Source organism: Alexandromys fortis, unplaced genomic scaffold, assembly GCF_014885135.2.
Source record: "Alexandromys fortis isolate MF-2015 unplaced genomic scaffold, M_Fortis_MF-2015_v1.1 scaffold_95, whole genome shotgun sequence".
In the NCBI taxonomy this organism is placed as follows: domain Eukaryota; kingdom Metazoa; phylum Chordata; class Mammalia; order Rodentia; family Cricetidae; genus Alexandromys; species Alexandromys fortis.
Window position 1 is genome coordinate 970,852 of NW_026067990.1, and position 13,386 is coordinate 984,237.

General features: G+C 35.4%; 1 pseudogene; it reads right to left on the reverse strand.

Moving 5' to 3' along the window:
- Positions 1-6,366: 6,366 nt before the first annotated feature.
- LOC126512104 (serine/arginine repetitive matrix protein 1-like) lies at positions 6,367-8,969 on the reverse strand (annotated as a pseudogene).
- Between the last annotated feature and the right edge of the window lie 4,417 nt (positions 8,970-13,386).

The window sequence follows — 13,386 nt, forward strand, 5'->3', positions numbered from 1 at the left end:
AAGTTCTTGTCAAATAGATCTTTCACTTCCTTGGTCAGGGTTACCCCAAGATATTTTATGTTCTTTGTGGCTATTATGAAAGGTGATGCTTCTCTGATTTCCCTCTCTGTTTCTTTATCCTTAGTGTATAGGAAGGCAACTGATTTTTTGGAGTTGATCTTGTATCCTGCCACATTACTAAAGGTGTTTATCAGCTGTAGGAGTTCTTTGGTAGAGTTTTTGGGGTCACTTATGTATACTATCATATCATCTGCAAATAACGAAAGCTTAACTTTTTCCTTTCCAATATGAATCCCCTTGATCCCCATATGTTGTCTTATTGCTATTGCTAGAACTTCAATCACTATATTGAAGAGGTATGGAGAGAGTGGACATTCTTGTCTTCTTCCTGATTTTAGTGGGATGGCTTTGAGTTTTTCTCCGTTTAATTTAATGTTAGCTGTCGGCTTGCTGTAAATAGCTTTTAATATTTAGGTATGACCCTTATATCCCTAGTCTCTCCAATACCTTTATTATAAAGGGGCGTTGAATTTTGTCAAATGCTTTCTCAGCATCTAATGAAATGATCATATTTTTTTTCTTTCAGTTTATTTATATGGTGGATTACATTGAGAGATTTGCATATGTTGAACCAGCCCTGCATCTCTGGGATGAAGCTTACTTGATCATAATGGAAAATATTTCTAATGTGTTCTTGAATTCTGTTTGCCAGTATTTTATTGAGAATTTTTGCATCAATATTCATGAGTGAGATAGGGCCATAATTCTCTTTCTTGGTTGGGTCTTTGTGTGGTTTTGGAATCAGGGTAACTGTAGCTTCATAAAAGGAATTTGGCAATGACTTTTCTGTTTCTATATTGTGAAATACGTTAAGGAGTATAGGTATTAGCTCTGCTTGGAAGTTCTGGTAGAATTCTGCATTGAAGCCATCTGGTCCTGGGCTTTTTTTGGAGGGGAGATTTTTGATAACAGCTTCTAGTTGTTCGCGACTAACCGTTCTATTTAGATCTTTCACCTGGTCTTGGTTTAGCTTTGGTAAATGGTTCTTATCTAAAAAAATGATACATCGGGGACATAACAGCACACCTGAAAGCTTTAGAAAAAAAAAAAAGAAGCAGACATGCCCAGGAGGAGTAGAAGACTGGAAATAATCAAACTGAGGGCGGAAATCAACAAAATAGAAACACAGAAAACAGTCAAAGAATCAATGAAACAAAAAGTTGGTTTGGAGAAAATCAACAAGATCGACAAACCCCTATCCAAACTAATTAAACAACAGAGAGAGAACACGCAAATAAATAAGATCAGAAATGAAAAGGGGGACACAACCACAGACACAGAGGAAATTCAGAGAATCATTAGATCTTACTACCAAAGCCTGTATGCCACAAAACTGGAAAATGCAACAGAATTTTAATTCTATTAAAAGGATCATTTGTAATTTCTTGAGATAATTAAAGCAGAAATAACATAAACCAAATTTACAATGTGTAATTTCTTGAGATAATTAAAGCAGAAATAACATAAACCAAATTTACAATGTGACACAAATAACCAATAAAGAGAGAAAGAGTGAACTCATAAACAAAAATTTAGAGTATTAAAAATGTTAAATAAGAAAATACATGAGAAAAGTGGAAAGTGGAACCTTAATTGAGAAAGTGAAAAAGAGAATATTTTGGGCCAGATATGGCAAAAAATGGCTATCAATTTTCCTGATGCTTAATTCAAACTAGTACAGAACCAAAATTGTTTTGTCTACAATTTGCTTTATATCAGACTTACATATGTTTGAGTTTTATCCACACCAAGCTTTCATGAAGAGTATGACAACAAATTATACATGGAGGAGTGAGCCCAGCTAGTAGAATATTCAATGTCTGCATTAAAATTTTAGCTTGTTTAACCTCCTAACCATTTATAGCAAGTCATCCAGGCATTTACTCTTAAAAGCAAAGGAAACTCATTTCATCGCCTATCTATGACATAAATCCAACTGCCTACATTTTTCAATATCCATGCTCCAATGGAATTCCATTGCAACTCATTGCATTCTTCACACTGTTGAAGTTCTATTTTTGTCTTGATCTGATTATGACTGTGCCCTGGTACTTTGCCCTTGAAGTAGGAAATTATTTAACTTAATTTTGATTTTAAAGGACCCAACAGTTGATATATTTGAACTTTAATAAGAAATTTTGGACTTATAAAGAAATAGAATATTTTAAAGAGATTGAACTTTTAATGTGCTTCTATTTGTAAAGACTATGTGACTTTTATAGCTATTTATGTTTTATATTGTGATATTTAGATAATATGCCATCTTGGTGACAAATGAGAAAGAAAATATTTTAATTGAAACTGATGTATTTATGTGTCAAGTTGACTAGGACTCAGCTGTACTGGCTAGTTTATGTCACCTCAATATAAGCTAGTGTCATCTAAGAAAAGGAAACCTCATTTAGGAAAATGCTTCTTTAAGACAGGGCTGTAAGAAAGCCTGAGAGGAATTTTCTTAATTTGTGTTTAATGGGATAGGGCCCAGCCCATTGTGGGTGATGCCATCCCTGAGCTGATGGTCCTGGATGATAACAAAAGCAGGCTAAAGAAGCCAGGGTAAGCAGTCAGTAAACAGCAACCCTCCATCATCTCCTGCATCCAAGATCCTGCCCTGTTTCTCTGTTTCTACCCTCATTAGTTTTGATGATGAACTGTTACATGGAACTGTGAGCAAAGTAAACCCTTTCCTAGCCCAAGGTATTTCATCACAGTAATAGTAACTGTAAGACAGGGTAGATACTGATTGTGACACAATGTCAGTTTTGGTGTTTCAAGGAAAAACAAAATCTGGGAACCTGCTTCCTAGAGCAATAAACTCTGTAGATGACATTATCAAAATGATTTGTTTTAGAACACCATACTTTTCCATGGTAAATGCAGTCACACACTATGTAGCTCCCAGATCATCTAAGTTTAGAATACTTCTGTTCTGAATGTTCTGAATCTAATTATGCAAGAATTTTCTCCATACCATCTCTTCAAATTTTCCCTTATAGTTCTTTCCCCTTCTGCCATATTCACTGGACCTATAGTAGGATCAAGGCTTAATATCCTTTCCCACCCTCTCTTCCAATGTCAAGTATCTCTGACTCTCTCCAGGTATCTTTCTGATCACTACTCAACTTCAATGCTTTCTCTCATTCACACGCCTTAATGTTTTCTTGCTTTTTATGTTATATAATACCAGGAAGCAAGAGACTTGTTGCTTATTTCTAATATACCAACTTTGTTGCTCAAACTATCTTCTGTTTAAAAAATGTAGTCTTACTGAATAAGAGCCTATGTAAGTGGTTTAGTTTCTTACTTGGTCTTACCTTCATAAATATTATTTTCAAAAAAAAATCTATAGTCATTAATACTGGGTAGTAGAGCTAAAAAATCTTTTAGAGATACATGAATCTATGCACAGTAAAAAGACAATAAATATTTAGGCTTTGGGCTCATAGTGAAGTACTTCTGCATCCAAAGCAAAGAATGTAAGAGTACCAGCCTTCATATTTGCTCTGCAAGCAGAATGGTTACCTAGTTTTGGCTTGTTTCACATTTCACAAACCACTTGCTACATTTGAAGGAGTTTCATAAGTGAAAAAATGTGCAATTATGTATAATCAATGTTGATGTGTGTGATTTGTGTTTCTCTGAAAACTGGAAAGTCACACTTAAGATTAAATCATTAGTCAATAAAATTTAAATAAAATATTATTAATTTTGTAAGAACAGTAGTTGCACAGTGATAAAATTACAATTAATTGATTACACAACTGATTTAATTAAAAATGGAAATTGACCATTTTTTTTCTAAAAAAAAGAGGGACATTGGGAATAATCTACATGTAAGTTTTCAATAAACCAAAAATTTCTCAATGAATTTCAGAAAGACATTTAGTTAATGAAATTCCAATGCTAAATATTCTTAATAGTGGGTATGATTGATGAAGTTGTAATTTTAATCACCCTTCTTTTAAGCATCCATTGTATATGGAATGTACCTTAGGGAATATGGTATTATAGCATTTGAAGGACTCAGAGGCAAACACTTTTCAGTTGGGCCATTATTAATTACTCTTGGCTTAAACATGATTACTTGAATAATTTATATTCAAAGGGGATGATGAGAAACCAAGGAAAATGGCACGGGGTTTTGATCCTACTTCATGTTCCGGCTTGGTGGGAGCCTAGCCAGGTTGGATGTTCACCCTCCTAGACATGGATGGAGGGGGGAGGACCTTGGACTTTCCACAGGGCAGGGAACCATGACTGCTCTTTGGACTGGAGAGGGAGGGGGAGAGGAGTGGGAGGAGGGGGAGAAGAGTGGGGGAGGGGGAGAAGATTAGGGGGAGGGGGAAAAGAGTGGAGGGAGGGGGAGGGAAATGGGAGGCTGGGAGGAGGCGGAAACTTTTTTTTCGTATTCTCAATAAAAAAAGGGGGGGATGGTTCCATTCAAATAGGTAAGAGTGGTCTATTTTGTATTTATGAAGTCCATGTTTGGGACTTTTCCTTTTTTTCCATTATTACTCTGTTCTACCCTACTGCCTGCTCCCTTACCCTTGATTCTTTACAAGTACACATCTTTAAATTTTGCAAAAGGTGAAATGATTATATTCGAGATGAATTAGTTTCCTCTTTCAAACCTAAATCTTCAATGGAATATTCTGATGAAATGCAAAAGAGATCTTGTTACTCTCTCACAGTCCTCTTCACTCAACTCAGGAGGATAGTCTCTATAGAACTTAATGATCTTACAAAATGTGGACTATTTTGAGCTTTAGCAGATAAGTAAATGTCCAAAACATTGAAGTTAATACTTTATATAAGAAAATTTGGCACCATAGACCTTGGTTTGTTGTTTTTCTACATATTTTTACTGAATTTTTTTTATCTCTTTCAAAAGATTGTAAATACTGTGGGGAAGGATGTTTTATAATAATTTGGCCCAACATGTAGCACAATATCTAATGGGATACATATTGTTAAGCATTTTTGAATGAAAAACTTTTAAAAAGGAGATTTCAATCCTTATGCAGACAGTATATAATGAAAGTTGATGACGTGTTAGTATATTTGAATCTTCTCCTATGTGTAACAGTTAAGATATTTATAGAGCCTAAATATGTTCAATCAAGTGTTTTGTATCAATTAACATTATCTTTTTATCTATCCAGCAGTTTTATCAAAGTGAAATATGCAATCAAATATGGCCATTTCCTGAAGTCTAGAGAAGCAATATTGGTACATGATGAAGTACTCACAGAAGTTTAGGATTTCAGAAAATGAAGAGCAGAGCATAAAGTATATAAACAATGGCAAAATCTTAATAGCAAAGCCAGATGTAAAGTCCAGTCATCATTTTGCATTCTTGAACTTTTGTTAAACATAAGCCAGAATGTTTAAACATTTTGAAAATTTTTCCTTGCAGTGTATAGCTGAAGAATGCAAATGTCTCTGCTGTGATCTGGGTACTCTCCAATAATTCAATACTATTTCTTCGTGTCTTTTTTCTTTGTTTGTTTGTCTGTTTGTTTTTGAGAGAGTTCAGGCTATTATGTATCTCTGGCTGTCCTGACTTGCTATTTAAATTAAGATACCCTCAAACTCATTGAGATTCAACTGCTTCTGCTTCCTGAGTGCTGCAATGAAAGACTTGTCCCATCGTGCATTGCCTTCATCCCATTTTTAACTGACTTAAAAACGAAATCATTTTCAGTCACTACTAATGGTATTTCACATGTAAAAATCACTGTTGTATTATCTTCCATCTTAGAGAATGTTGTTGAACAACTGTCTTTTATTAACTCATCATGTTAAAATAGTCAACTCCTCTTTTGTAACCACTCATTGCCTAAACCTAGCTATTCCCTTGGTTTCAAAGACATCACAATCTGATGAAAGATATTGCTAAAATTGGCCAATTTTCTCTCCAAGAAAATGAATTGCAAAGTACACAATTATAAAAAGTAAAAATAGCTCTTGGTTATTCAACATTTTATTACACCAGTCACACACAGACAAAAGTAAATAGATATAAATAAAGTAAATCTTTAAATGCAATAATACTACTTAAATCATAGGACTATTGTAAAAGTTAGCTTTCATGATATAAACAATGTACATAGTATATTAGAACTTTTAAGTAGATGCTAGTAATACTGCTGTTTTTTATCTGTGCTTTTCATTTAGTTCTTGTCAAATGTACTTATTTTCACTTTATATGTTCATAACTTGTCTGTTAGTTTCTAGTTTATATTTTTCTCTTTAAAATTGTGTTCTCTGCAATTCATTTTCTTAGAAAGAAAATTAGCATTTTTTTTAAATTTAGAAATTTATTCTGTTTAATCCACAAGCTTTATATAGCTTTAGTTAAAAAATAAAATAAAATAAAACAAGTGAAACCAAGACACTATGTCCAAGTCCAGGCCCTCCCAGCCTGCCAATACAAGAGCTCTTCAGTTTTGTGTGCCAATTGGAAGAGTAAGGAAAAAAAAAATTCTGGATGGGAGCCATGAAGTTTCATAAAACAAATTTATCTAACTGAAGGATCCTTGCTAGGTCTAGTATATTGCCTTTACAAAAGATAAAGAAAAAAAGGGGGAGAAAGAAAACAAAACAGAAGCCAACCCAAAGAGGACAAAATTCCAGAGTTCTAATCAACTTATGAACCTGTCATCACGGACAATCTCCGGCATCCAGCAGTGCCTCCCCCGTTCCCTAGAGCTGGAATCCTGAGCTGTCAGCGGAGACTCCACAGCCAACAGGGGTATTTGCTGCATTAAAACACTCACTCAGACCCTTGTGTTACTTAACAGTGGTCTCACTTCTGGGCAAGCTTACAAACCTATACAAGGTTGAAAGCATAATTTACATGGTGCTAAACTTCAAGAGAAACAAGAAAAAAAGGGGGGAGGGAACCTCTGGGGGAGAGGCAAGGGCATTTAAAGGGACGGTAAAAATGCCAACAATATTTTAAACGCCCCCTAATTTTTTTTTTTTTTTTGGCTTAAAGTATTTCACTCTAAATGTCAATGGAAGAATGTCACTAGTACACCATGGACACCTGTGTAATGCAAATCCATGCCCCCCTTTTTAAAAAACATGGTGAACTTCAACCTAGCAATTATTACAACAAATGTTATAGTCTAAAGCTCAAACATATTTTAGCGATTTTGAAATTGAATTGAGTACAAACCAAATAAAATTTACAACGTAACAAACATGTCCACCTAGGACTGTGGGGACACTTGAGCCTTCAGCATGGATCGCAGGGCTTTTTCCCCGCAGGTGCCTCTCTAGGTCATCAAGGTTATCTTCAGCTTCACTTTCAGTCTCCTTCCTGGGCTCTGGTGCTGGCGCAGGTTCTTCCTTGCTGACGTGGTTGTGGCAGCCGAAACAGCTGCAGGGGCTGCAGGAGCTGTGGTGGCTGTAGCTACAGTCTTCTCTTTCTTGTGTTTTTTGTGCTTCTTGTGTTTCTTATCCTTTTTGTGTTTCTTGTCCTTCTTCTTTTTCTTCTTTCCACCTCCTTCTTGATCAGAATTCCTGGCAGGGGAAGGGCTTGGAGTTGGGCTTTTAGCCTTTTTGACTGGTACTGCGGGAGACCAGTTTGTGGAGGGTGACTGAGACTGGACAGGAGATGAAGCTGCTGGAGGCTTTTTAGCTGCTGGCTCAGGAGATCCAGAGACAGATCGGGAAGAGGAAACTCTTCTCACAGACTGAGGGCTTGGTGAGGCTGCCTTTTTAATCTTTTAGGTTCCGGAGTCCTGGAGACTCTCCTAATAGGCCTAGTACTTGGAGATGGGGACTGCCTTCCTTTGGTGGTGACCGGGAACGAGATGAAGAGGACGAAGAGCTACTTCCAGACAACGATGCAGAAGAACGCCTCCTTCATCTCCCTGGAGACCTACTCCTCCTGTGCCTTGGTGGAGGAGGCATCCGTCTTGGTGGAGTTCTTCTTCGAGGGGATGGTCGCCTTCTTGGGCTTGGCCGCCTTCTAGGAGAGTATGATCTGGATCGGGATCGATGTTGTCGTCTTGGTCTAGTATAAGAAGGTGATCAAGAACGGGTCCGAGATCGTGACTTGGAACGTGATCGAGATCTTGGTCGGGTCTTTTCCTTTTCCTTTTGGAATTTTTTTCTGGAGAAGGTTCTTTGGGCTCTGGTACAGGCTCGGGCTTGGGAGCTTTCAGGATGTCACTTGTAGATGTGGCCTCCTGTACTGAAGAGTCTTTCGTTCTCACTGATGGTTCTGGGAGCTCTGGAGATTTCTCCTTCTTTTCTGGGGCAGGGGAAGGGCTCCGGCTCTTGGTTCTGTGACGGGGAGATCGAGAGTGACTGCGCTTTCTCTCTCTCCTGACAAGGGAAGATCGTCTTCTAGGAGAAGAAGATCTGGATTTGCGTCTTCTTGGACTTCGAGACCGCTCCCTTTTTTCTCTGCTACTTTTTTTTCCTTCCTTATCCCTCTTATCTTTATCTTCATCTTGTTTTTTCAGAGAAGCCAATTTTTCTTGTTCGATTTGTCTCTGTTTTATTTCTTCCTTCTTTAACTCTAGGAAAGCAGAGGGGATCCCAGCGATGTTCTCTTGTGCACTCAACAGCAGGGGCCACAGTTCTCCCATGAATTCTCGAGCATTTTTCCCATTCAAAAATCCAGTTAGGTTGATTTGCATCATTTTGGAATCTGGATTCTTCACTTCCAGCTGGTTGAATATAAACTCAATCACAACATCATCTTCAAATCCAAGGATTTCAGTTACTCTTTTTGTTACCCAAGGCTTTATAACCTCCAAATTTACTATGCTCATGTCCACCTTTTTTTCTAGGCATTCTGCAAATTTCAGTTGCTTGAGGAGTTTCTTCTGTTTGTTGCTGAACCGATTATCCTATTCCGCACTTGTTCCGTGGAAGAATCCCGCGTCCATCTTGCTCCCTCGCTCGGAGATCGCTCCCTATCCCCGAAAATTAGCAAATTTTAGCAATATATTTTCACACAGTGTATAAATATTCTACAATTCATTTGTTTATAAGGTAAATTCTGCCAAGGTCAAACATTAACAGAGGTTTCTAGGTTGTAAAGAGACACTAAAAGTAATAAACCAAGAAAGACAAAATGCAATGTTTATGCAATCAAGGAATTAGAGTCTATGGCCAGATAAATTTATTGCAAATAAATATCAGAGAATAATCTCAAATAAATACATGACATTCATCATACCACACTTACACACACATGCATACACTCATGACTGCTTGAAAATGCCACAAAAACTGACAATCTGAGTTCAACTCTAGAAATTCACATGTTAAAAGGAGAGAATGGAATCCTACAAGTTATCTTCTGTTTTCCACATGCATTCTTCCCCCTCCCCAAAGAAACACATAAATATGAAGTTGAGGACCAGGATTATGGTAATAAGTTTAATATCAGTATGATCACTTTCATATTACAAAAATGGTATGGTGAAATAGCTGATACTTAAAGTTCTTCATATCATGAAGATGTGTCTGCATAAGGTCTCCTATTGCTTCATAACAATTCTAACTAAGAGCATTCAGTAATAATTCCATAAAAATTTCCCACAGGAGATGAACTCAAATGCCTATATGATCTTATGTTTCAGTAAGCAATTCCATTTAAGCAATCTTATTTCCAAAGTAAATTGGAATAAAATTAAGGAAATAAGAAAGTTCACTTTTAATTAAAACAAATATCATTGTGTAGCTAAAAGGAATTTGGATCTCTAATGAAAGTAAGCAAGCCAATGTGGTTAGTCTGTATATGTGTCAGTCTCAATATGATAAAGTACTGTATAATTAATTTCAGTGCAAAAAACAGGGTACATATTGTATTATCAGTCCCAACCACAGTATTTAATAAATTATACTGTTGTAGGTTATCCACTAGAAAAGACTACTCAGACACACATTTAAACCAATAGAAAGTTTTTCTTTAGCCACTCAGTCACTACACCAGGTGTTTGGAGTATCTGTGTAACCTTTTGCAAGCATGTCCTCACTCTTCCTGGCAAGTTTTTGTGACAACATTCCTTCCCTAATATTAGAACCAGTTTCTCCATGCGAAAAGTGAAGCCAGAAAGCCAGGAGCTCTCTAGGAATCCTTCAGGCCTCCCACAGATTAGGACTTCTGAGACATCCAAATTTGTGGGTTGTAAAAACTATCAGATTCTTGGCCTTTCCAGTGTAATACAGCCAATTTGGACCAGACCATATCATATTAGAAAATTCCCATCTCATATATATGGGATTATTTTCCTTTAGAAAATTTTGACTAATGCACACATCAAATATATTCTCACTCCAAACCACTGTACTTTTTTTTTTCCCCTCACAAAATATGTTATTAGGGATCTATTGCCCTGCTACTTTGCAGTTAACTCAAAATCATCAATCTTTGTCAGTTTTTGGGTTTCTAACTCAAATATATTAGGTAACTTAAATCAATGAGAAAAAAATCATGAGAATCCCAATATCTTATACAACATTAATATTGAATTGATGAAAACTCTAAGAATTGAAGAAGATAATTATGGTCTTCCAAATAATTCATGTCTTCCATTCTCCTTCTCAAATATTGTTGATGATTTTTGCATTCTAATTTTCTTCTATAACCCGCCCCCCACACACATCTAAGTTTAACATTTCCCTTTGAGAGGATACAATATATATATATATATATATATATATATATATATATATATATAGTTAGTCCCCATTAAACACTGTGACATTTCCTCCTGATCTCTCTTCCCCTTTTTCATTCTCCCTGAAACGAATACTAATCTACCTTATTTCAGAGCAGACCTGACTGTTCATATTTGCACATCATCACCAAAGAGCTTTCCTAATAGCCATTTTATGAAGAATTGAAAAATCACTCCCTTAACAAAATGAGAAATCTCCATTTTGAATAATTCTCATGAACTCTGTTAAGAAAAATAATATTGTCTAATTATACTGTATTCATTTAAGGGATAGTGAAACAGTTGAAGTCAGAAATTATGAAGACTTATAAAGGAGCATAAAGTTAAAACTTGAATAAATGAAAAGAAAAACCACATTAAGCTACATAATCTAAACTTTGCAAGTGTCGTTTTAATTTTCATTCTTCTCATTATTAATTTTGATGACATAATTTTACTGATCATGTAGGAAAACAGAACTTATAATGGCCAAAGTAATTCTTATGAAAAAAATGAAGTAGGAATGCTTACTGTAAGTGATACCATTCTATACTTCATAAAATTATATATATATATGTATATATATATAATGCAATATATCGGTAAGATTCTGCCTATACATATGCATTTATTTCTAGGAGGTAATAAAGTAGTGCTTTCCTAATAGCACTAAGGGAAAAGTCTCTTTAAGCAAAAGCAACGTGTTGTTGATATTTTCTTTGGGCCACCAACTACTGCCAAATAAAAACACAAAGATTTATTATTAATTATGAATTTTCACCTTACCTTAGACTGGTTCCCCTAGGTATTTTAATTTAATTTTAGCTGTTTCTATTGATCTACATTTTGTCTCAAGGCTTTTTACCTCTCTTTCATTCTGTATGCCATACATTTCTGCTTCTTCCATGTCTGGCAAGCTGGTCCTTGACATCTGCTTGGCATCTCATTTTATTTCTTCTTTTTGAGCCTAAATTCCTTCTCCAACTTACTTTTTCTGTTTGAAGTTCTACCTCTATATCCTCTCTTGCTATTGGCCATTCGTGTGTTTAATAGAGCAATCAGGTACCTTACACAGGGAAAGTAAAAAAGCAATACATTTTTACATAACTAAACAAATACAACACATCTTTATATGTAAAATTGTTTTGTTATTTTAAATATATTTTAAATATTCCCCAAGAAAAATAAATGTGACATGTCTTTAATAAACAAAGGCAACACAACTTTTCTGTGTTAAAGAAATATTTTAAAACATTTTCACACTTTTAATCTAAAAAAGGTTTAGCTTTAACAATGTGAAACTATGTATAATAAGAACAACTATTAGGCAAGAATTATATTCCCGATGACCAATTCATCTGTATTTGGTAAATTCAGAGAAAATACTCTTATCTATCCTCTCTTGGTGAGTCCAAAGTTGTTTTTTTTAACCTAATCTTATTTCTATCATAACTATGGAAAAGTTGTAACTATAGCTATAAAGTCTTTATCCCCATCAGAGAAACAAGAGGGATATAGTACTACCTTAGTAAAATACTTCCAAAGCTATAGAAATTTCAAAAATAGCTGGCTGCCTGGAAAAACACCAAAGGTTCCTCTGTAATGCTGTTGCAAGTATATTCCACCTACAAGTCTAGAATATTTTACAGACCTTTATGCAATGTAGTGATTTTGAAGGTTTGTCCTACCTTGTCTTAGCAAAATTTGACAATTTTTATTGCTTTGTTCTAGCTTGTCCTGTTTATTCAGTATACCATAAACAGCTAAAATAAGGGCAGTTTTTTGCACAAAAGACTAGCTTTGCCAAAATGAAAGTGAACTCCATATAGTGGTTTTTCAATGCCCATCATTATTCTATGAAACAGGTTGATGGTACAAGGAGCAGATATGTCTCACTATCATGAAAAGCCTTAGTTTAGTAAACATCTTAAATGCCACATTCTGGAGGTCCCTGAAGCATTTTAAGATTACCTATATCTCTATAATGTATCTGTTTAACCTTTAAAACATGTCTAACAAGACTACAAGTTTGATTATTATAAATGACTAAGTAATAGTTTGAATTTCATAATTATCCTAAACTGTTTGCAATAAATACTTTCAAGGATTAGTACTTTATATTACATTTTTAAATGAGCAGCATAAGTGCAATACTTAAACAAGAGTAGAAACATATATATGGTATAACAAAATAACAATAAATTTGTATAAATATGAAAAAATCCAGACCAATGTAAAATATTTGAAATGAAATCTTTTTATCCTGTAGTTCTATATCCTCACTAGATGATGACAAATATCAATAACTCACTGGAATGACAAAAAAAACACGTACTTTCTTCATCCATTCTTCAATTGAAGGGCATCTAGGTTGTTTCCAGGTTCTGGCTATTAAAAACAATGCTGCTATAAACATAGTAGAGCATATACTTTTGTTGTGTGATAAGGCCTCTCTTGGGTATATTCCCAAGAGTGGTATTGCTGGGTCCATGGGTAGGTTGATCCCAAATTTCCTGAGAAACCTCCACACTGCTTTCCAGAGTGGTTGCACAAGTTTGCATTCCCACCAGCAATGGATGAGTGTACCCCTTTCTTCACAACCTCTCCAGCAAAGGCTATCATTGGTGTTTTTGATTTT